The sequence below is a fragment of the Euprymna scolopes genome, chromosome 9 (genome assembly GCF_053919585.1).
Source record: "Euprymna scolopes isolate OS-2025 chromosome 9, ASM5391958v1, whole genome shotgun sequence".
Taxonomy (NCBI): domain Eukaryota; kingdom Metazoa; phylum Mollusca; class Cephalopoda; order Sepiida; family Sepiolidae; genus Euprymna; species Euprymna scolopes.
Window position 1 is genome coordinate 19,471,305 of NC_136490.1, and position 25,336 is coordinate 19,496,640.

A 25,336-nucleotide genomic window follows, 5' to 3' on the forward strand; every position below is an offset into this window, starting at 1 on the left:
TTATACATGACCATGACTAGGACTGTGACAACAGCATATTCTTTTCATTCTTTTGACTCTCAAGTATATATCCGACACAGTAAGACACAGTCAATCAACCGAGAACCACATCAGTCTATATAAAAACATAAGATATTAATGGATATATACTCCAGGGCCAAAACAATGAAAAGAATATGCTGTTGTCACAGCTCTAGCCATGACCCACAAATAATCATTCTTTTAATTTTAGATATTACACATCCGGGGGTACGCTGATTAAAAATATGACAACTTTGTGAGTGTCTGTTATATATATTTCAAGCTTTATCTGGACAAGAATAAATTTGCCATTTATATAATAAATTATTTAGCTTGCCCTTCCATACGTCGCTAATCGTCTTACTATTTGAAGAAATGACTGTCAAAGTGCATTCAAGATATTTGGGGGTGGGGGAGATACCCAACTATTTCAAGCAGTTCTATAAAGAAGAGTTCATATATTACTGTTGTGGGGTACAAATCACCCCTATTTGAAAACTAAGTGGAATCAACCAGTCCTATGAATACCGCTGGTTTCTGAGACTAAATGGAGACTTTCATACCATGTTTAACCGCATGCTACGAAAATGTTCCTCTCATACCATTTTAGTGACTCCTGTATTATTTATGATGAATACATATTATATTTTGTACACTTTACACTACTTTCTTTAATTTGTAACCCCTAGCACGGGTCTGCAACAATTACGTTGTAACATAGCAGCGAGAGATAACGAGGCTTGACAAGAATACATGTGAATGTGACGTCAAACGTTCGTTCTGTGACGTTTAACCTCAGCCGAACAAGACTTGCACGTGGCCTCTCCATATCCGATTATATATAGGAGTTTTTGTACATAAAAAGGTGTCAAAATATACTCACTGTCAATCAATACCATGTTCCTGAGTATAAAGGAAATAAAATCCATTAAATCCTCCGTCTTTTGACGGAATGTAATTACACTTTATGTAGATAAATAAATTTTTTTTTCGATATGAATACACCTGTTGAAATATGCAAGCGCTTTCGTACCGACTGCCTTAGCTCAAATGCATGAACCACGGTTCTTTATCTTTTTATTGTCGAGATTTTTACTGTTTGCGGTTACGGAGAGTGAAGTCCTAGTTCTAGTTCATAATTTACGTACATAAGAAAGACAACACAGATGCATGTATTAAATACACCAACTTGTTCAACACGGGTGTGTATATATGTGTGTATCGTTGGGATCTTGTCACTAGTTGCTACATCTGGGCTAAATTCTCATCTTTAAAATTCGTTATCTCGGCTAAGTCTGACTGATGTCTTATTTTCAGATCATTATGTTGTCATATTTTTTTTTATCGGACTCTGTTACCGATTCTCTCCTCCTCCTCCTCCTCCTCCTCCTCCTCCTCCTCCTCCCCTCTCCCTCCTCCTATGACAAGTATCTTCCGAATATACATATTCCGAGCCAGAGATCATAGATGTTTGTTTTTTCTAAGCTTACTCTCATCGGAAACTAGATACATCTTTCCGAATTATCTATATCATCCCTCCCCCCTTCTGGCTATTTGTGCCTAACCATCCATGGCGTCACTTTGTCTGCGAAGTTCAATTGATCAACCGGTTTTATATTGCCGTTCCTTCTTTGGTTTCGTCTTATAGTATTACACAGCCAGCCGTTAATTGTGAGCTTTTCTTGGAAGGACAATCTTTTGTAATTCTTGAATACATGACTGCCAGGTAAAGTGTCAGTTACTTTATTTCAGACTTTCCCAATTTAAGCTAGTGCTCCAACTACCAGTGATGTACAGAAAGCTTTTAAAGAGCTGATGATCAAGTTAAACAAACGGTAAACATATAGTAATGGTGGGGCACCTGTAATACATTCCTCTGAAAAGGGCACTTTTAGAACGGGAATAAAAGGGGAAGGTGCTTGGGTACCCCTAGCACTACCCCTCTGTACGTCCATGTCAATTACTACTGGAATTATTAACGTTTTCGTGTCAGAATAATATCTTAACGAACTTTGGTTGGTATATAAAAAGAGTTAAAATCTCTGCAAATAAGAGTCGGACAAGTCTATCATGCCTGGTTTTATAATTGGTAGATACTAATGCAGGACAAATGATTGTTTATCTCTCTGCCATAGCAGAAAAATGTGACATAAGTTCAGGAAAGTGAGATTTGAAAAGCCAATGTCCTAAAGCAAGAGCTGTATGGCTTGCAAAAATGCCTGAGTAGCCCCATCGGCCTTTCTCGATGAGGGCTCCTCAGTCGATTAGGAATAAACAAATTCCTTCTCAAAGGGTTGAGAAGGCAAATCCTGAGCGGGTGGACCTCCTAAAACTACATAGAACATAGGACAACACTTCAGTTGACAGACAAACCATTTTTACAATGACGAAGACTCTGCTGGCTGTGGCATCGAGCCCCTCCCTCGGCTTTGTGTAAAAACTGTTTCTGAAACTGAAATAATAATAATAATAATAATAATAATAATAATAATAATAATAATAATAATCTTCGTCATCTTTATTTCTTTTCCCATTTCTTCTTCCTCCTACTTTTCCCCCAACTTGCGAATTTCCTGTCGACCGTCGCCATAATGCACTTGTTGACATCTACTTAAAATAAATCCATCTTTGTTTAAATCCAATGCGGAGAAGAATTTGCTGCACCTCTGTCGATTCCAAGCACCTGTTGTCTCACAAGGACAGCTGTGGATGGTTAACCCATTCTGAAGGCAGAGCTCGACAAAACGTCAGTTAAAATCTGGGCCTTGTGCTTAGGGACAGTCAAAATGAAAGTAAAAACAACAAAACAATAACGTACTTATCTTTTTAAAAACGCATCTATGTATATAGCTACTTTATAATGTATTGCCAGCGGCATTTACCCTTAGCGGGTCGAACCGACTTCTTACGAATAAGAAAGTTTTATGGGAATATCAAGTTCATAAGCGGTTCCCAGTCGCATGAATATCTTAGTCAGGGGAGATGACGATGTTAGGTTTTATACACAGCCTGATATTCCCAAATAGTCATTCATTTGGCACTGACCAGGTTCAACATTGCTTAACTTCGGTGATCTAACTAGAACTGGTGTGTCAACGTGATTATGCAGTCTGTATATATAGCTAATTTATATGTATAAGTGCATATATAATTTTATAAAATATATTGTCATCCACATACAGTACTGTTTCGTTGTATCACAACTCACCAGTGCGGCTAGACATACATCTTGCCCCAGCCGTGGATCAAACCTACAACCGTCGCATTGACAGACGGCACCTCTCACCATCAGACCACGAATCGGTACCGTAAATATTTCTCCTCGAATGTGTATTAAATCCACACCCACCCGTCACAACAGTGCTCTAACCATCAGCTTGTTTACAAACGAATTAATAATGGGCTTCGCTTAATAGCTTAAATACATATTAAAAAGTGCTCATCCCAAAGAGCGACCTACTTAAATATGTTTTGATTATAAGTGCAGTATTCGTATTTATTTATTATTTGATTGTACCTAATATATAGTACTAATTTCAAAAATACAATGACTCTGGTGCCATAGCTAGAATCGAAACTAAAACATATAGCACTGCAGCCTCAGTCGTTACCATCTGAGCTAAGAACAGATTGCTAAAAAAATTACCTTACTTTACTGTATGAATGCATATTTATATCCGAATGCCCTGAAGGAGGAAATAATGTATATAATATTCTACTTGTACCTTTTTAGTGAGTTGTTGTGTTACACTTTGAAAGGGGCCAAATACATTTTTAAGCCTAACTGCTTTAAAAAAAAAAAAGACCAAATTTGCGAAATTTGGCCTTAAAATGGCCGATGTTGTAACCCTGAACAAGAATGAGTGCCCTTTTCTGTTAATTTAGCCTCATTTTCGAATATCATTCTAATAGTATATGATCACTGTTGTAATGGTCTAACACGATCAGCCGCTCAGCTGAGATGTTGGATGCGGGTGTGTGGCTCCCACATTCTCTAAAGATGACCTCTTCACCCTGGTGGCATTCTGGCTGGAACCTTCATCCTCCGGACTACTTCGTTGTTTAATGGAGACATTTATTGCAGACACAAGAAAACACACAACACGACACAATCGCCATATATGAGAAATACAATTAACTATTTATTCTACAAATGTATACAATATATACACAAAAAACAATTTACAATTGATTAACTTTAAAATGATGATAGGAGGGGGGTTCACTCTCGTTTACGGAGAGACAGAAATATGCGTGCTCACTCCATGCTGTTCGGACGAAAAAGAGGTCGATTAATGAAAGGGAATTCTGGGGTTGCATTTCTTTGTATATCTACGCTTATGACCAAATCTCCACCCGGCCATGCTGAAGAGTGTGTTAGCAACCGACACTGAGATATAGTGCCACAATGGCATGAGAAAAGAACTCAGTAATTTTAACAAGTGGGGACAGATTTCAGCGAAACATTGCGTAAAAAGGGAGCATTTGAAAGAAACAGGGCAAAAACAAAGAAAAACATTGTCTGCCAAAAGGTGCTGGACCAAACATGTAAAGTAAAGGTTCTCTTACAGTGGGATTTTATTTGTAATGAACTATGTAGTACGATATTACTTTTTGGGTATTTATCAGTACTTATTAATTTATTTCATTAGAGACTGTCGTACATTTCAAATAGAATGGACATTATTTTCATGGAAATTTTAGCAAACTCATATTTATTATTTTTTCTGTCTAAAAAACTAATCTTTTGAATATCAGGCTTTATGAAAACATTTGTTGAGTATATTTCTCATTCCACAAGTCCTGCTAGTATACTAATCTATATAATTATAAAACTCAAATGACCTTGTAACGGGTGTTGTAACCCAATATCCGGTTTACGACTTCCGGTTGTGCATGCGTACATAAACATAAACCGTTAACAGCGTAAACAAATAAACACAAATCGCTGGACCGGTTTCGTTCGAACAAACCGACGTCTTTAGAAAAGCGAATATCTTAAATTTATTGAATAAAAAAAACTTCAAGATATTGGAAGCAAACGCAAAACGTGAATACAAATAATACGTATAATCATCGACCTGTTTCATATATACGATATATATTATACTAAATATCAACGCAACTATAAAACTTATTGTTTTACTGTGTACGTTTTTAGCGTCCCAACTTTTTTTCGCGTTTAAATTATCCAAATAAACAATTGTTAATGCTTTCTGCTTTTTTTTTTTTTTTACATCGTTAATTTCCGTATCAGGTTTAAGTTATTTAAGCCAATTTTCTTAAAAATAAATCTACTTTAACGATAAGAGCATTTTACAACGGCGATTTACCCACCGCTTTCCCTTTTTTAAAAATTTATTCTCCATTTTTTAATACAATTTTCTTAAAAAAACATTCATACATTTTCTTCTACACTACCAACATAAATAAATAACCCCGAAAATTTTTTTAATTGCGTTACAAATAAATAATCAACGCGACAATAAAACGTATTGTTTTACTGTGTACGTTTTCAGCGTTGCAATTGTTGTTGTTTTTTTTTTTTCGGGTTGAAATTAAGATGTATCAAAATTTGAATTTAACTTAAGTATTATGGTATCTGTTCAGTGCACATTTACCTATAAATATGGCTAACCACTTATAATTCAATGGTTAAAAGATTTTTTTTCCAAAAATAAACAATTATAAACAGAACGACTCATAGAAATCTATCTATATTCTTTTTTCATTTTAAAATACTTTCTTAGAAATGTTTCTGTTATGTCACAAAAAGCTATTTTCTTTATGTCACAAGTGTCACGCTCATACATTAATTCAATAGCTAATATAACATACTGACCCAACGGGTCACGGGTAGTCTAGTAATATTATAATACACAGTACGGTTTACTAAAGCCTCTTATGTTCAAAATTTACGCCATTTTTTTTTTCTTCCTAAAATACCTTTCACTCCCAACCTTTGCAGTTTTACTTGGACCAGTCTGTTATCTTATATTCATACCAGACGAGCATATGTCTTCGGCAATCAATCTGACAGTCTTGACCATGTCTAGGTAGTGGATGTCCTTGCATCTGTCCGCTGATATATGGTTCTGAGTAGTCTAACGAGGTCACCCTTTCAGGTCGTTATCTCCCGTATTTCGGGTGGAATATGTTTATTGCTTACTGACGGAGGCGCCCTGCTGGGGTATGTCAATGAGACTACCTAAGCAATTTTGAAAAGCCACAGTCCTCTTTCTTTAAGAGTGCTCGTTCGACTCTTCCGCATCTTATGATCTTGTCACATTTTCCTGCGCTGGAAAGGAAATAAAAACTACATTTGCAGCCTTATGTAGCGACGAGAGTAATTAAGAAAGAAAAAAAAAACGCATTTTGTAGTATTTCAGCAAGGATCACGAACGAAATAATTTTGGCAGGTCCCATTTGTTTGCTATTTCATAGACATCCTCTCCCGGGAAGAGATAAACAGAAAGACTGCATGCCTCACAAAAACGTATACGCCTTCCTAACACGCTTTCTTCGGTCGGTAAACTTTCGCACGTGGAATATTTAGATTTTCCAATGTGGTGTAAATTATCGAATTTGGGTCACGTTATTTCGCTCGGCATAAAAAAAATGGCGTCTATCAAGAAGCGGATAAAACTTTGAAACTAAGCAGTGCGCTTTTATTTTAACAGAGCGTCAACGAACGAGAAAAGCAGCAGCAGCCGCATTTAAAGCACGTATGCAAATTAGCAAATATGCATGCGCTGACGTCATCGGATAGAAAAGGAAGAAATACACTACGTGGTCAAGGGGAGAAGCAACGCGCGTGCGGTGGAAGATGGACATGTGAACACGAGGGCGAGAGCGTAAGGTGACGGAGAAATAAAGACTTTTCAAAAGCGCATGCTATATGACAGAGCATTGTAGAACACGTGCGTGCGAAGAGACTTTTGAAAGATAATGAAATGCGTTATTTTGGAAGAATTAGGAATAAATGCATTTCATTTGCACTTTTTAAAAACCGTGCCGAGTGGGATTTTTATTCCTTCCCTATGTTTGTTCTTTTTTCCCTGCGACAGTACCAGACAACGTGTGAGTGTTAAAATGTAACGACCACATTACATATAGAGAAATAGGACAAAATGACATTCGGGTATCAATACATGTAAGCAGGTTGCTTTAATATGCGTAAATATTGATGGGAAACGCATCTTATATATATAATATCCTCTTTCTTTTAATCTCAATCTTAATCAACTCCCGTCCAAGTTACACTGGCTTATTTTCCCCAATTTTTACGATGTCAATAACTTTTTTAACTAAGGAATCACCACTTATCAAGACTCGAAGGCCACTAGAGAATAGATGGCAATGAACTTAAAATGGTCAGTGAGACAATAGCGTTATGATCGGTAATGGGGAAAATTGGGTAGAGTTTGGTTATTTAAAGAGGCGGCTCAACAAGAACTTGTTTACAATGGACCTTAAGACGACCATGCTGTAGTCAGCTGGAAAACAATTACGCGACACAGTTCCACAGGTAGTTCTAGGAAAGGTGCTTTGTTTCTGGAATTTGTGTTTAGATTTAGGAACAGATCGAGAGTAGTGGGAATTGTTGACAGTGGTTGTAACTAAATGAATACTTATTGCGAATGTTTTAAAGGTGGCATAGCTTGAAGCTCAGTCGAGCAGTTGCTATAAAAATAACGATAACGGCAGACTCGTAACGTCTCTTCTCTGAGAAAGCGGTTGCAGGGAGGATAAAAGGAATCGCCTATTAGATTTCGAAGCTTGTTTTGAACCCATTAAGGTAGGAAAAGGTGCCCTGAGCAGCTCCTCAATTAAAACATTGATTTGAAAATGGTAGAAGCGGAAAGGGTTTCTCATATTTTCAAAACATTCTGTTCGTAATTGATGTGATGCATTTTATTCTGAGCATTGTTATCCGACATTCGAGTTTGAATAAAAGTGTGATACATGTTCCGCCGGAAGGATACATCCATCCATCTCCATTCGAAGGTAAGGTGGGTTTATAGCCTGTTGATTTAGACGTTCTCGTTCAGGAGAGAGTTCTGGCGGGAGAATACATGTATTTTTGCATCCACCAAAATTCCCCTTTAAAGAGACATGGATTATCCCTACTATAAAAACCAGTCGTGTAGTGATTTCCTTTCCGCAATAGAAAGATGTGAAACAAGGTTGGAAGGTGGGGAGGAAAGTCAGCGCCCCTAAAAGAGGAACACTCTGTCTGGCCTTTTAAAAAATGCCTGGGTAGCTCTGTTAGTATTCACCGGTATGAGCACCTCAGACAGTAAGCGCAATAAATTTGCTCAACCCGAAAGACGAGAGGCAACGACCTGGAAGAATGGACCCCCTAGAACTATCCAAAACGATACCTCAGTTTGATAGATGCAAAGTCATTTCCGACTTAAAAATAGTCAAACTGTGCCGAGGATGTATGCTCTATTGGAATGAATATAACCTACCTCAGCTGTGTCAATAAGGAGATTATATTCTTTCTAAAGCATGTTTAAGCAGCGAGATAACGTGAGATTTTCGCATAATCTACGTTTCGTGTAAGACATCATGGATTAAGAAGCATAAAATTTAACAAAATACACGCTGTTCTCTTTTCTTTTCGTCTTCCCTCCCTTCCATTTCCTACGAAAAATCATTTAACGTACCGTCTGCGCCATTTTGACTTTAACATCGTTTTAAAAAGGTTACAAAGAATAAAAAAGAAATATCTTACATCGCTCTCTTTTTTCTCGCTCTTTCTTGTTTTATAACCACTTTATTTTGTTCCGTTTCACATCGGCAAAGAATTAACGACGTGTCATTTCAATTTTCTAATCAAGATGCAATGCAATTGGCAAAACCTTTTCGACCGCCAATTTTATTGGCTGCGTGCTTGAACTCGTATTCTATTTAGTTTTTAAATTTTGTTCAAGTTTTATTTTCTTTACATTTTAAAGTAATTATTTAATATGTAACGTAGGGTCACGTTTTCCTCTTTATCTTTGACGGATATAGCTTCATAAACTAAATAAAAAAAGAAATTGCCTGCTCATTTGTTTTTACTGTAGGTTTCTCTGCACCAAGAACAAACCCCAAAATTGTTTTGTCATTTTTTTTAATATTCAGTCCTGCTCGATCTTTTATCTATTTTGATTAGAAACCGACAATATTTTCTCTCCCCATCTACTTGTATTTACTTATTCTCGTCGCTAAAAAAATTTGTAGTATAAATTTTCGTTTTGCTTATTCTGTAATTTTTTAAACTTAAAAAAATTCTTTTTCACTCCTATAAAGTATGTTGCCATTTAGATGCAAGGGGCTAGTATTTCGGATCATGTCTAACAGAACTGTGGTGAGTTGAGTCGCACGATGTTCACATTATATTTTAATTACTGCAAGCCAGTAGAGTTAGTGAAGGAGGAAACCGGGCGAGAATTCCAAAGTCTAGCAGTCCTTTTTTTTTTTTTTTTTTTTTTTTAAACAATTGATAATAAATTAGTTTTCTATTCATTTGTAATTTCATTGTCTTATTTACCCATGTATGTGCAGCAGAAAATGTAAAATGATATTACAGTAACTAATAAACGTGATTAAATAATAAAGGATAAATTACCAAACTCATTCTAAAATGTTTATTAATGTTCAAGGGAGGTAATTTAAATAAAAATGATTAGTGTTAAAAATTGTAATAGATTTATGTTACTGAATTTTTTAGGTGAGGATTGATAATTCCTATTATTTAGATTATTCAGACTGTTTTCATCTTGAGTGTTATTCGCTCAACGTTTCGGTTAATTTAACCTCAGACTTTCTTCAGCTGTATATTGTCGAACTCTGGAATCTTTCTGTCTGAAAGGACCGTGGCATAGTGGATAAAGTACTTGGTAAGTTCAGTTGTAAGTTAAAATTGTGGAGATTAAAGGTTAAAGTTCAGTTTTCTGTGTAGGCGACACTCAAAGTACAATTGCGTATTAGAAATTCTACTCTGTCATGAACAGAACGTGGATTAAATAAAGGGTTTCGTTCGAAGTTTCGCGCAGATTCCTTGAAGAAGGGCATAGGTTACATCGACTGAAACATTGTGCGAATAACAGTAAAGATTCGAATAGTAGTTCGAATAATCCAAATGATAAGTACAATAGATTTATGTTAAAATATTTCTGTAAGTTATTTAGAAATGAATACTCACAGCTAGATTAATAGCCCCTGGTAGCCTTTTGCACAACATTCTGTGAATACTTGTAATGTAACTTTAATTTAGATTACCTCCCTTGCTTTTATCGACCATACGCTTGATATATAAAACTATTAGACATGAAAATAAAATTTATATATATTATAAATATAAATACGAGCCAAATCACGCACCTACATATCAATTTCAGTTTTACAACGATCTTCAAAAACACCGGACGAATTTGAATTTTAAATAGAATTTTGATCACATATTTTTTAAACATTTCGTAAGGTTAATTTGAAAACATCAAAAAAATAAAAATGTTATGAAATATTTTATTAAATGATTCAAATCATTTTTTTTCTGAAACTTTCTGTGTAATACACCTTTTCCAAAAAAGACTGTTGCATTCTTCTTTCTCTCTTTATTTTTCTAGTGGTATTAACTCTGAATATATTAGAAAACCAAAAATGTTATCCCTTTTTTCTTTAAAAAAGGTGCATCATACTGAAAGTCTCAAATTTTCAAATTGACTTTACGAAATGCTTTCAAAGATGTGACCAAACTCCTATTTAAAGTTCGCGCCACATCATGCACAATAAATTCAGACTCACAACAAATGTCAACAATATCGGACGTATCCTTTATTTTTTCTTTACTAATCTATCTATATATATAAAAGCGAAAATGTATGTATGTATGTGTGTTCGCTTTTTCTGTGTGTCTACAAAAGGCTTTTTTCAGAGAAGAGGTTGCTCGCTTCACAACTTTTTAAAACTTTTTATATCACATATAAATCGTAATATCGCACAGTTAACAGCGAAGATCGCCTGTATTTATTTAATTTGCTCGATTTCGGGAAGATAAATATTCAATATTTGTCGCTAGCCGCATGTGGGTTAGCCTTTTTCCTATCACATCTTGGTGGGGGGGGGGAGCGTTCAACAGTAAATGAATACTATCCCGCAGTCAAACTTGACCTCATTAACGCATTAAAACGGGCACCTGCTAAATCCAAGTAATTAAATAAATTCAAACGTGTTTCCGTTAGCATCTTGCGGTGGGGCAATGGTTAACGTCGCACGTTTTTTTTTTGTTTTTTTTTTCACACTTTAATTTACAACTTTGCCTCGACGGTTCGGGTTCAATCCTCATACTGACTTTTTTTAACCCCCTCCCGCACACCTCCAAACACCCGGACAACGCCGGGTACCCCTCGCTAGTACCATTAGAAAAATGAAAATAAAATAAAAGCAAGTCTTTGAAAAAGATGTATTACACAGAAAGTCTCAGAAAACAAAATTGATTTTAATCATTCAATAAAATATATTTTTAATATTTTTTAAAACATATTTTCAGCTTTTATCTATTATCTTTTGAATATATTTTTTTAATTTACTGTATATATTTTTTTAACTTGTATTTTTTTTTCATTTCTATTATTTTTACTATTGCTGTTGTTCCTATTTACTTGCCTCCCCACGAGGACAGAGTTAGACACAGGGTTGTTTTTTAAGGTGGGGAATATCCAGTTGCCACAAGAGAGACACTCTGGATAGGAACAAAAAATAAAAATTTTCTCAGTCATGAAGGATTTTTTCTCTACTGACTGAGGACGGAAAAGATGAAGTGTAGCATCAGAACAGATACTACACTGTGATCTTAGCTTGATGCTATTGTTGCTGCTATTTTATTTATTTATTTTTAACAATGTACTCTTCATATTTATTTGCGTCTACGAAATTTTTTATATATGATTTTCATCTGTGATCGGTTTAAGTAGATACGATATCTCGCCTTCCATTTTTTAGGGGTAATAATACTTAAATTTTGTTCGATTGCTAATTTCTGGTGTCTACATGTTTAAATCCTGTGTTTATGAATAGATTTGGAATCAATAAAAGCTATTCGTCTCGGAAACGGTCGTACATCTAAATTGTTGATGTTAAATTTTTGGAACAGATATAAATTATTTGTTAATAATAATAATTTCGAAATTATTATTATTATTATTATTATTATTATTATTTCATGTATCTATATTATAAGGAAATATAATATTTTATGTATCAATTTTTTTCTGTATTTTTTCATTTAGCTTTTGTTAATCACTGAATTTCGGCTGGGCACAGACAGAAATTATTCTTATAATGCATATATATATAATTCCAAGTAAAAATATGAAAAGATAAAATCCTATTGAATTTAATGAGGATTATATAATACTGCTCATAATAAACAGAGCAAGATATACTTTTATTTATATACAAATAAATATTATTTATTTTCGCTACACGATCATGACTGTGTTTCAGTCATTCAGTTATAAATAACCCAAAGACCTCGTCAGAGACGCAAGTCCCTTCTTTTAAATGTCTAATCCTCAAATAAAGACCAAACAAGATACGTCTATCATTCATCTCGTATGTATATATTTGTCTCCGTCTAGATCAATCAATTTTGAATTTTTTGTAATCTATCATGTATACAACTTGCGATGCAATATGCGTATACATGTATACAGGCTTCTTACGCAACGGTTACTTCCATAAAAACTGATCTCGTTGAAAACTTCGATTATGCGCTATGTCAACATTTCTTAAACCAATCGTCTTCGAGAAATTGATTTTTAGGACGAAAACAGGAAAACAATTAAGGTATAAAAAAATATTAAAATTGTAGCCTCGAACCCATTTGCGTAATTAGCATGAGCGATCGAAAGGAAATTATAACGGGGGGAATATCAAAGATTGCAGGAATTGGTTGGTGGGAAGAACGGGTCGTGTGAAAGGAAAGAAAGATAAAAAAAAAAAAAAAAAAAAAACGAAAGATTGTGTAAAAAAAAAAAGTAAATAACACTAAATCGAATGAAAAAAAAAAAGAATGAAGCGTACTAAAAGAGAGAACGAAGCATCACAAAGAAAAAAGAAAGAAAAATATCTAATAAAGGCTTCTTTGGTTTGTGTTACGACAAATCAACCCTTTTCGGGGTTGATTAATGCCAATATATAGAACCGATTGTAATCATGTTATTGCCTGGTTTGTCTGTTTTGTTTGTTTGTTTTTTTTTTGTTTCTTTTTTAAAAATTTTTTTATTTTATTTATTTATTTTTTATTTCAATTTTCACTCCAAACAAGGCAAGTGCCACCTTGTAGTAGGGGGCTACTATCGGGGGTATAATTTGCGAGGGCATTATGAAGGGAGATGAGTAGAAAGATTTTTGTTCACATTACATTTGAACTTCTGCATATCAGTACAGTTTTAACCTATGTTCACCCTAAATAAGGCATATCATCACTTGGACGCAAGGAGCTGTTACTATGCCTAGGAAAAACTTACAAGATGTTGGTTTACGTTGTTTTTAAACTTCTGTATATCAGTACAATCAGGGAAGCAGGTAGTAGGAAGGGAATTCCAAAATCTAGCTGTGCTAGGGAAGAAACTATTGTAGTAGAAAACTTCTGGCATTTAGGGACCTCAACACTGAAGGGGTGTGATTTTATTGCTAATCAGGTTTGTTGGTCATCGAGAGGGTACAAGTGCAACGAGTTCATCAGAGCACATTCCATTAAAATACTTGTAAAACAGGCACAGGGATGCAACATTGCGGCGCTAGGATACTGGTTGGAGCTTAGTTGAATCTATTAGATTGAAGACTGTTTTATGAACCCTATCCAAAAGGGAGATACTCGTGGTAGATGCACCAGCCCGTATATGGCAACAATACTCCATGCATGGGTGAATGAGGGTTTTGTGTTATGTTTTTATTATTATTATTATTATTATTATTATTAAAATCACTTTAGACAATGAATCAGGTCAATTGACGTAAGGGGCTAAAATATACTACTTTATGAGTAAAAATGAAGGTGGCGGTGGTCTAGTGGTTAACTAAACACTCTGGCGACCTGGGTATCCCAAGTTCCAATCCAGTTCATTTCACAAAAAATCACTTTCACTTAGAATGTTGGCGATCTTCACGTGGTCCCTCCTGTAATGCGAGATGTCTTTCTAGAAAGAATTCTGATTAGAAAAGTATCGGAAAAACGAATGCCAACAACAGAATGTTCGGATTCATATGATATGAGATGATGGTGATTAAAAAAAACTGCCACCAACCAGTGTGAGATGAATATATTCCTACCAAGGAAACGGTAATTCTTCCCTCTTTATAAGAAACATTTCTCATGGAATGTGAGGACTACAAGAAAAAACAAGTGAAGCGAGAGTTACGAGATTGACGAAAGTAAACACAGGTGTCACTTTCTACCGTCTTTATTCAATATTTATTTAGTATCGGTATCAGAGCATTTGGTATAATTGTAGTTCTTACGCTGGATCACCGAAGTTAAGCAACATGTAACCTGGTCAATACAAAATGGGTGGAAATTTGGACTTCCAGGTGCTGTATGTGCTCTCCGCTTATCTCAGCGTTGTTTCCAGTCGTTCTGGTCTTCTCCTTGCCACTAAACTCAAACAGTGTCGAGGTATGGTTGAGGATTGCGCAACTTTGCGCAGCTACTCCTACAGGTGTTATCCTTTGTCTTTCGAGACTGAACGGGGGAATCGATTTTTTTAGTACTTACGAATAGCTCAGGAGACCAGGTTTAAACCATCAGTCGTAATATCAAAGACTAAAAAAATGGTACATGATGCCTTCTGGCTTAGCATTAGAAGGTTAAAATCAATTGTCAGTAGCGCAATTCTCCAAAGTTCTTTTCTTACTTCTGTAATCGTCTGCTGACCAAAAATGTTTAACGCCCTCAAGACAAGAGTAAATCTACCCATGACTGACAAATGTCAATCGTAATCAATATGTGGTGAAAACCAGATTGATTATAATTGGCTAAAAACGAAACAACTCCATTGTTATGTAAATCAGTAACTGCCTTCATTGCATCGAAAAGATTGGTAACGGTGCCATTTACACTGATAAACGATTTTCTCGAATCTACAGATTATTAAAGAGGAGATAACTCTTGATAGAAATAATCAACAGATCGCCCAACTTCAACGGAGTTTGTTGCTCCCGACGCAATAAACTTTTTTTATATTTTCACCCCAAACAAGGCACAGTGTAAGGGGCTATTATCGAGGGTATACGTTGCAGGGGTATTATGAAGGGTGATGAGTAGCAAGATGTCTGTTCACATTACATTTGAACTTCTGCATGTCAGTACAGTTGAGAAAGCAGACTCCCGGAAGGAGTTCCAAAGTCTAGCAGTTCTGGGGAAGAAACTATTGGAGTAGAAGGTTTTCTTACGCCTAGGGATTTCTACAATGAAGGGTGTGATTTAGCTGCTTGTCGGGTTTGTGGGAGGTATTCACGCCGAGGGGGTACAAGTTCTTGTAGTTCGTCAGAGCATTCACCATTAAAGTGCTTGTAGAATAGGCAATCTGACTCAGAATCTCTTTTCGTCTTTGTTTAGTAGCTGAGTCAACACATTTAAGAAGCTTTGTCTATCGATTGTAGTGTCTGTCACTATTTAGTTTATAATAGCATTTTAATCGCTCGGCGTGTATTTTAGTTCAAATGCGTCCTAGCGTCTTTTATAGAAGTTCTACTGTCAGCCTGTCTGTCAAGCTTAAGTTACAAAAAATCTTTTCGTTAATCTTTCATAGTCTGTTTGAAATAATATTGAATAAGAAAATTGAATGGGCGTATCTAATTTTAGAAGCGCCCAAGCATCACTATAAAACATTACGTTTTGTCTGTCGCTTGAGCTTTTCATTGAACCCAGAAGTTTACGTTCGAATTAGCCTTTTCGTTGGTTTGTCATTATTGAGTTTGAAATAACATTTTCATAAGTAACTTTCAGAAAGGTTACGTTTTAATTAGCCGCTTTTTTTTTACTTGTTGCAGAAGGTCGAACGGTAAAGGTGCCGATCGATCGTACAAAAAGGGAAGTAGATAAAAGACAGAGAGATCACAGTAATAGCAAAGAGATAACGAACACGGATAGTAGTTAAAGGCGATATATGTCGTGTTTAATTAAAAAAAAAAAAAGAAAATGGTAAATTGTATGGCAATGGAAATTGTGAATCAACATCGAGAACACATGTCTCGCGGGGTGTAAATTCTTGTTTCTGATGTAGGATGACGTGCCTCAGGTTGAGTATAGACGGGATATCATGCTGGAGACTAGTATCTGAACATCAGTGGGCTCAAGAAACTAGTAGCTGGACGTCAGTGGGCACTGGAAACTGGTAGCTGGACGTCAGTGGGCACTGGAAATGGTGACTGAAACTGCAAGATCTAGTGGCTGGAACAACTGGGGTAGCAGAAGTGACATGGGGTCACAGGAAAGATAGTTGAAAGCTACCGAAGTCACTGGAAGCTGCCGGAGTTAGATGGATGCTGTAGGAAGCTTGAAAATGCATGATTGAACTGGAGCCTCTGAAATCGCTGGAAGCTGCTGGGATTAGGAGTCGGGGTAGGGGTAGGGTGTAGTGGTAGGTGTCAGTTCCAGGTAGCACGCAGCAGTAGAGAATGGTGTGTGTATCACATGTAAGCAGTTTGTGTTAGTCAACCCTGAAAAGGGATGCTTGAATCGCAATAATAGTTTGTGGTAGTTAACCTTAAAAACGGTTGTTTGGGTACTGGTTGGTTCATATAGCAACTCGTCACATCGGGATGGGAGTCTCCTAGAAATATTTACTTACACCTCACTGCCAGAAGATGTGACACAAGCTTAGGAAAGTGAAAGTTTAAGCCAGCGCGCCTAAAGGAGGAACATTCTTGCCAAGCATAAATTGCCTGAGCAGTTGCCTAGCATAAATTGCCTGGCAAGGGCGTCTCAGCTAGTAAGCCTGGAGGTAAAGACCAAAGAGAGTTGACCCTACCCCCACCGAAGACTACACATGGTGTTGTAGCATTAACCATAGTCAACAGAAAAAGGTCATTTCAAAAATGGCCGATACTCTGTTGACGTTGGAAAGCTAGCTTTCGGCAGAAGACGCCAATTTGCTGTGAAGCTACTGGCTTCACAAAATGACATTCATGTTACAGCAATTGTGTTGCTCAACAAACGAATGGCGATGATTATTTCCCAACCGGATTTCTTGTAGTCAAGTGTTTATTGACTGCGTTTGTATTAATTTCGGTTCGAAATTAAAAGTCTATTGTGTTTATTTAGTTGCGAAAAGTTAAGTTTTATAGTTTCTTTATTTTTTATTTTTTGTGATAAAAACAAATGGAAATCGTTAGTACGCATGCTCCGGGTCGACTTCGAGGATTGTCTGTCTACGCTGACGACTGTCCATATTTGTTTACAAAAATTGGGAGCAATAACCTGATACACCGCGACAGGCTCATCACACTTTAGATTAAAATGACATTTGTTATTGGTCTGTAAAAGTTACGTTTGAATGAATCTTTTCGTTGTTCTGTCACACTTTTGGTTGAAATCATATTTTCGTCACACAACACATAGATTGAACGGGCGTATCTTAAAATATTGCTTCATTTCTCCAATACCTCCATTATTCGACGAATACAACTGTTTGGGCTCATAGTAAACAAGTTATACAGTGAAAATGGCGAAGAAAGAATGAAGGAATGATTAATAAATATCGTGAATGAGACGCGGGGGGGGGGTTACGGTAAAAACAAAACAAAAATAGTCTATACCTTAATAAGGAAAGTCAAACAAAAAGAAAAGCAAAATCCTAATCAAAAATATTTTCTCTAAAACTGATGAAGAAAAAATGTAAGAAAAAAAAAGCAATTTCATCGATTTTCTTTCCTTGTGGCAACTGAACGCAAAGTCGACAAATCGGGACATGCGCACTTGAAACTTCCGCTTGCTGCCATATTTTAGCTTTGAGACGTTCATTTTTTTTCTGCCAGGGATTCAAGCAGATGAACAACGATCCTATTTACTTGCCGGCCCACGAGGACAAAGTTAGAAATATTGTCGATTTTTTATGTTGTGGATGTATCCCGCTCCCCAAATAAGGTGCATTTTTGATTGGTACAAAAATAAAAATTGCTGCACTCTGAAAGGATTCCCCTCCCCGTTACTGTCAGTTGCAATCAATTTTGCTTTTGTTTTTCTAGCTTTAAATATTTTAGATCCATGGATTATAGAAGTTTGGGAAATTCAATGTTGGTGATTTTAGGAGATCTGTGTTTGAGATTTAGAAGAGCAGGATTGATATTTTTTCCACATCTCATATATAAAGTAAAGTCAGACTCTTTCTCGAGTTTTATCATCGATAGCTTTCTTCCAACAAAATCAATATTTGATTCTGGTTCGTTTAAGCATGAACTCACCGATTGCTATCACTAATAACATTCTACCTGAAAGCTCATCGTCCGAACTCATCAACTTAGCATTCACATGCAACATGAAGTAGGACACATACATTGAAGACATTGCTAAAGTCGCTGCAAAGGAGGTGGATACCCGCATATTCTTAGGAAAAACGTACTTAACAGTATCCTGTATCTCTAAGAAGCTATTATTTGCCCATGCATGGGGTATTGTTGCATATCTTAGCTCGTGCATCTATCGGTAGTCCCGCCGTCTTAGACAAGGTCCAAAAAGTGTCTCAAATTAATATAGGCCTTGCATTATCGACCAGGCTCCAACCTCTGTCCCATCGATGCAATGTTGCATCTTTGTGCCTGTTTTACAAGTACTTTAACCCTGCTCTCCTATGGTGTTTTGTTAGCTCAATATTGATTAAGTGCTCATAATTCCTAGTTATCAACTTATTTCTTTTCTTGCCTCCCAGTACTCTCCTGACTCAGTGAGAGTATAGCATACGTTGTATGGCACAGTTGTATCTTATTCTTCCTTGGATATGGACGTCGCTTTGTCCTTCTGGGGTGTTCAATCACCCCAGCTGACTTAGGTATGATTTTATGATTTATATTTTTTTCTATTTTTCCAGTGAGAATGGAAATTTGTAGATATAAGCACATATTATGCATAATTAGGCTACTCTATAATATTTGATATTGAATTAATGTATATCTTATTTAATTGGAATTCATTATTGAGATGAGTATTATTTATTAATTTTATTCATTACGGGCTATTATCCTCATCTTTTCTTAGTTGTTTCAGGACGTTTCGGCCAACTATTCCTCTGGCCTTCATCGGGGCCCGTGGCACAGTTGATAGACACGTTGAATCTCTACAGTTCCAGGTGCGAATTGTCTGAAGATAACGGTTTAAATCCCACCCAATGCCGACCAGAGACTTACTTGGCCAAAACGTGATGAGACGACAACAACTACAGAAGGCAGTAATTGCAGTGAATGCAGTCAGGGATTCAGAGTTCCTATCCGTCGTGGTTACCACCTGACGAAGGCCAGAGGGATAGTTGGCCGAAACGTCGTGAAAAAAACAAGAAAAGATAAGGATAATAGTCCACAATAAATAAAATTAATGGAATTAATATGTTTTAGTATTTTCTTTATCATGAGTTTTGATTGGATTATTATTTTATTTACAATTTATTACTCTTTCATTCTTGTAACTATGAACTTAGCTAATGTAATATCTTAATTTGTCATAAGTTTTATTTATTTTATTGTATTATTTTATATTAATATCAACAAGATACAAATGATTCAAACTGTTCAGCAGGGATTGTAGATATATCATAAACCAGCAGGATAACTATATTTTACAAAATAATAACATAAACATTGTTGTATTGGGGTGTATAAGCACTTCATGGAGCTAACCATGTTTGGAATACTCGGGTTACTAACACAAGGTTAATGGAATGTGCCCTGACGAAGTTGTAGCCCCTCAACAAAAATACTCTCAACTAACTCGATAAGCAACAAAATATCACCCCTTCAGCATAAATGCCGGAAATCTTGCTACTCTAATAGTTTCTTTTTTCGAGTTGCTAGACTTTGAAATCCCCCTTCACTTCTTGCTGCCCGGATTGTACTAACCTGCAGAAATTTAAATGTAAAGTAAACAAATATATTGCTGCTCAACTTTCTACATAGTATCCATTGCTTGGCCTTTTCGCCAAGATCAAAGTTAAAAAGTGTAGTATCTGTTCCAGCAGATACTGCAATCAAAGACCATATGTGGGGGAAACCCCACATATAAGACTATTGCTCTTGTAGCAATCAGTTATTGGTCAATGTAGGGGAAACCCTTCATATCAATTGTCACTATCCAGCTCCCCTACTCCCCGGGGAGCTGGTCCCCATTTCCCCTTCACTCCTCACAGGCCTTGTGTCTAATTTGCTCGGCGGGGGAGCAAATATATACCGCTTTTCTTGGCCTTTTGGCCAAGACCAAAGTGTAGTATCTGTTCCGGCAGATACTGCAAGCTATGACTAGCAAAGACCAGATGTGGGGGCAACCCCACATGCCTGACCTTTAACCAGCTCCCACTTCCCACCTATCGGGAGCTGGTCCCCTTTTTCCCTTCCCCCTCCCTTCACTCCTCACATTAAAAATCGGCCTTGTGCCTAATTTGCTCGGTGGGAGAGCAAATAAATACCATCTGTTCTTACTGCATGCTGTACTTATTGTGATATAAAGTGGGGGACCACTTTTCTGTATTAATTTAATGTAAAATGATCACCCACTTTACAGCCAGTCAGTCTCACAGGCATTTAAGTCATTCTCCAGATCATTCAAGTTGTTTTTGAAGGATTCCAGTTATTTTTTAAGCATTCAAGTCATTCTTAAGGCCATTCAATTAATCTTTAAGTTCATTAAAGGCATTCTAAGTCATCTACTTTTTATTTATTTATTTAAGTCATTTCAGCCCATTTTTCGGCCATTTTAGTTTATCTTTAAGAATTTCATGTCAATCCTATATTCATTCATTCATTGCACGAGAGCACGCGACGAATGACTGTCGGCCTTGTTTTTATTTTTCACTTCCTAAGACTTTTTTGTTTTTTTGGTGGGGAACCATAGTGTGAGACATCGATAAAAGTCTTTACAAGTAATCAGAAATTGATAAAACTCTCATTCCACAAATAAAAAATATGTTTAAAAAAATCGTCATGGATTGAAAAGATCATATTTCAAAAATTAGGTAAATAGATCAAGTATCTTTTTATATTAAAGAAAATAGTTTTAATGGTAAATTGTAGCCATTACAATGATGATTGTAATATCCATTCCCGGAGAGGTTGTTAAGGAAGGGTAACCTCTTATTTATTACAGATGGCGGAGTGAGACGCTTTGTCCTCGTTTCTTCATAAAATTACATTTTCTTAGTTAAAAATAAAATTATTTAATCCACTCGTGTGATTTTTGGAATATGAAATTTTCGTTCCGTGATAGGTACGTACATCCTAATCATTTTTCTATATTTTTGTTTTTTAAGGGGGAAATCTGGACAACAACCCGTTACTCCGCATGTTTGTTGATTTAATCTAAATTAAAATTCCTAAACTTTCATGTTTTTTTTTAACTACTATAATGCTTAAAATGTATCTTTAGAATATATAATTTATTGAAAGAGATGTTTTAAATTGCTCCAAGCATTATCTCTAATGTGTTAAGTGATTTTTATATTTTAGAAAGCAGTGAAAATGTTGATGTGGGGGCTAGAAAATTGAACAAATGAAGAAAAAAGACAGTGATATTTTGGCACGTGTGAATAATATATATATTTTTATTACTTAGTATTTTTCTCTCTAGTCTAGACCAGTGTTTTTCAACCAAGGTTTTGCGGAACGTTAGGGTTCAGTGAGTACGGTCCAAGGGTTCCGCAATTTCTAAATTAGAACAAGGAACAAATAAACAAAACATTAAATTCAATTTTGAAAATCTATTTTATTATTCTATGCATATTTTAAAAAAAATTAATGTCTAGCCATTATTAGGTTTGCTTTCATATATTCTCATTATACAGTCAACACCAAAAGAATCTGGCAACCATTAAGCACAATAAACGAACACAATTGCTGTCTATGGAAGATGAACTTCGTGTGTTTGTAAAAAAACGATCCAATCTTAAAAAGGTTCTGCAAGAAACACCAAGCTCAAGTTTCCCATTTTCGCTGTGTGTGTGTGTGTGTTTTTTTTTTTTTTTTTTTTTTTTTTTGCATAAGACAACTAAGTTATTACATAGGAGTTCCATGAGCCAGTTGAATATGTCCATAAGGTTCTGCTCCAGCGTTGAAAAGCACTGGTCTAGACCAATGTTACCCTTATATTTCAGAGCATCTGTAACGTAGTGATTATAGTTTAATACGGACCCGATGTGTGTAAAAGTCCCACAAAGAAACAAAAGAAGAACTTCGACACGGTTTTTTGTTTTTTAGTTGAAAGAAAATATATTTATTACCGGTAGTTTTCACATCAAGTCGCCTGACACGTTTTTTTCCAAGCCAGCGACAATATGGTCATCCGAAAATCTTATTAAAAGTTCCGAAGATAAATGAGTCTAGCAATGACAGGGCGAGAGCTTTTAAACTAGATGGTAGACTCTAGCATCTAGTTTAAAAGCTCTCGCCCTGTTGCCACGTGGTTTAAAAAAAGAAATCTATCGTGCCGAAACGTGCATAAATCTCCCCCTCCCGCCACGTGCTATTTTCTCTTTTCTGTTTTCTTTCCTCTTCTTCCGCTATGACGTCACATCGCGTCACAGCTTGGTCATTTGAATACATAGACATACCGTTGCTGTTGCTACGTAGGTGTCGGTGGTTTCATCACACATCACCTCCTTCTCAACAGTGTTTGGGGAAACTTTTGCTCAGTTGGATATAATTGCTCACAAAAAAAACACTATACATTAAATCACCATACATTGTCTTGCTGTCAGTTTGTGTTCAAAATTTCCTTGATAGTCAGTCTTCTAAAAATCTCTGTATATTCATTGGTTCCTCTGATAATTTCATTAAAATTGGATATAAATACTAATACATTCTTTTTTGTTTCTTTGTTTTTTAGAATCCACACCCGTAGGACTAGGACGGAGAAAATATTTGACTATGGGTATGTATTTTCTTTTTCACAATCTGCGCCTTGGATTATTCTTTGCTATTCTTTACAGAAAAAATCTGAATCGAGATTTGAAAAACAAAAAAAAAAACAACAACAACAAAAAACAGACATTGTGATGGCATTAAGCTGTGGCCTAAAGCATTTCTTGATATCCGATAATATTCACTGCTTCCACGATTCTTTAAATTCTGCTTTTATCTGAGAAAGAATGGCGGTTAATAATGTCTATGCAATTATTAGGAATGTTGATATGATCTCTCACGGTTTTGACGAGAATTCGGCTTATTGGAATCCATATTAACAGGAGACGTGTATTTGTCTGGTCGTCTTTCTAGTTGTATGTCAGCTAATTAAATGTATTTGCTATTATTTAGATTACTGAACTTATCTTGACTGTTATTCAAAACAACGTTTCGGTTGATGCATCCCCGACCATCTTCAGGTGTACTTTGTTGAACGCTGGAATCTTTGTGAAAGATTAATAAGAACCAAATAATAAATATTAGACAAATAAAGAGTATCGTTGAAGATTCCGCGCAGATTATCGATTCGACGGAAAGATCCCCGGGTTTGATAAGATACACCTACAGAAAGCCGGAGGCTACATCGGCCGAAAAGTTTCGCGAATGAGGCTTAAGATGAAAAAAGTAGTGTTATAATTTATATTATTTTGGATTGTTAAATCTTCATCTAAAATCAGAAACATAATTTTATTTAATCAGAAGATGATTGCCTACTACGCAAATTATCCTTAGTTTATGCAAGATATTTGAAACTTCCGATGACAATACCTTGAGATTATGTTCTTATATGTGTAAAAAAAATAGTCGGTGTTTTTGTAATAGCACTTCATTATTTGTTTACTTTCCATCATTTCTTCCTATGTTGCTTTCGTTTGTGTTGATTATATTCAATCACCTTTTTTTTTCTATTGTATTCTCTTATCAGAAATAAGAAGAGCTAATATTCTTAAGTTGCTGGCCGCGTGTTGATGATCATTTCACTCGCATCTTTTCAGTCACACCGCTTCTTTACTTGTTTGGTGTCACTTTTTCATGTCTTTATTTTTGGTGTAGGTAGCAGCGCCAGACTTTGGCTGCTTTTTACCTGCGATCCTATTACAAGGATAATGTTTATCTATTATATATGTAGAAATAATACCTCACATATATCTCGACCTTGTCACATCCGTGGGGAAAAAGCTAAAGACTAATGACGGCACCCTTTCAGACCTTATCCATTGTTTTTACAGAGCATAAGCAATGTTTTGCTCCATTATTCCCGCTTTTAAGCAGATTAATACAGAATTGGTTCGTTGGACACTTACCCATTTTATTTTGAACATGTTTTGTTTTCAGTTTTGAAGAACTCTTTTCAGAACTAAGGGAGACATACTCGTATCAAGAATACCCTATTCTAAAATGCCAAAGTGTCGCGTAACTTTTTTGATAGAAAAAAAAATACACTAAAATGTATAACACAAAATAAAAATTTAAGTATCTGGACATTTGAATTAGGAAAATTCTGTAAGTGCCTTTATTAGGAAAGTTTAAATTTTGTAAAAAAAAAAAAAAAAAAAAAAAGTGGTTAAGAAAGTCGATTTTTTTTCTTCAAAATATGTTGTTATAAGAAAAACAACAATGCTTACTTAATTGCCATGGAGAAAATAGTAATATATCAAAAAATTACGAAAATTTATCGAGTAGGAAATTATTTATAGTTAAAAATAATTTTTACGGAAAATTGGGGGAAATGGGATTTTCCGTACGTGTAAACACTTTGAAGATTGCGAATACAATGGACATATAGTTGTTGTTCTACGATGAATTTTCGTAATTTTTTAATATATTACTATTTTCGACATGACAATTAAGTACTGTTGTTTTGGCTTAAAACCACATATTTAAAATGAAAATCGATACGTCGACTTTATCTGAACAAGCACCAAAAAAAGTTCCTTTACAAAAAGTCACACATTTCCTAATAATGACTGATCCAAACTATTTCCAAATTTTAAAAGTCAAACATTTTTAAATAATGACAACTTTTATTCCTTTCAGAATTTCCGTTATTCTATTTTGATTTAATAAATGTTCAAATAATTAATGTTATATTTTGTATGATTGTATTACTTTACTGTTTTTATTTTGTATCTAAAAGTTACGCGAAATTTTTACATTTTTT

At 35.5% G+C, this 25,336-nt stretch overlaps 1 protein-coding gene across 1 annotated transcript in view; it reads left to right on the top strand.

Moving 5' to 3' along the window:
- LOC145284453 (uncharacterized) overlaps window positions 1-25,336 on the top strand; it is a 1,345,403-nt gene that overhangs the window by 109,029 nt on the left and 1,211,038 nt on the right. Inside the window, exon 2 of the mRNA XM_080133278.1 lies at window positions 23,099-23,143. The gene's annotated coding sequence lies outside the window, so the exon portion shown is untranslated. The remainder of the gene's footprint in view (window positions 1-23,098; window positions 23,144-25,336) is intronic.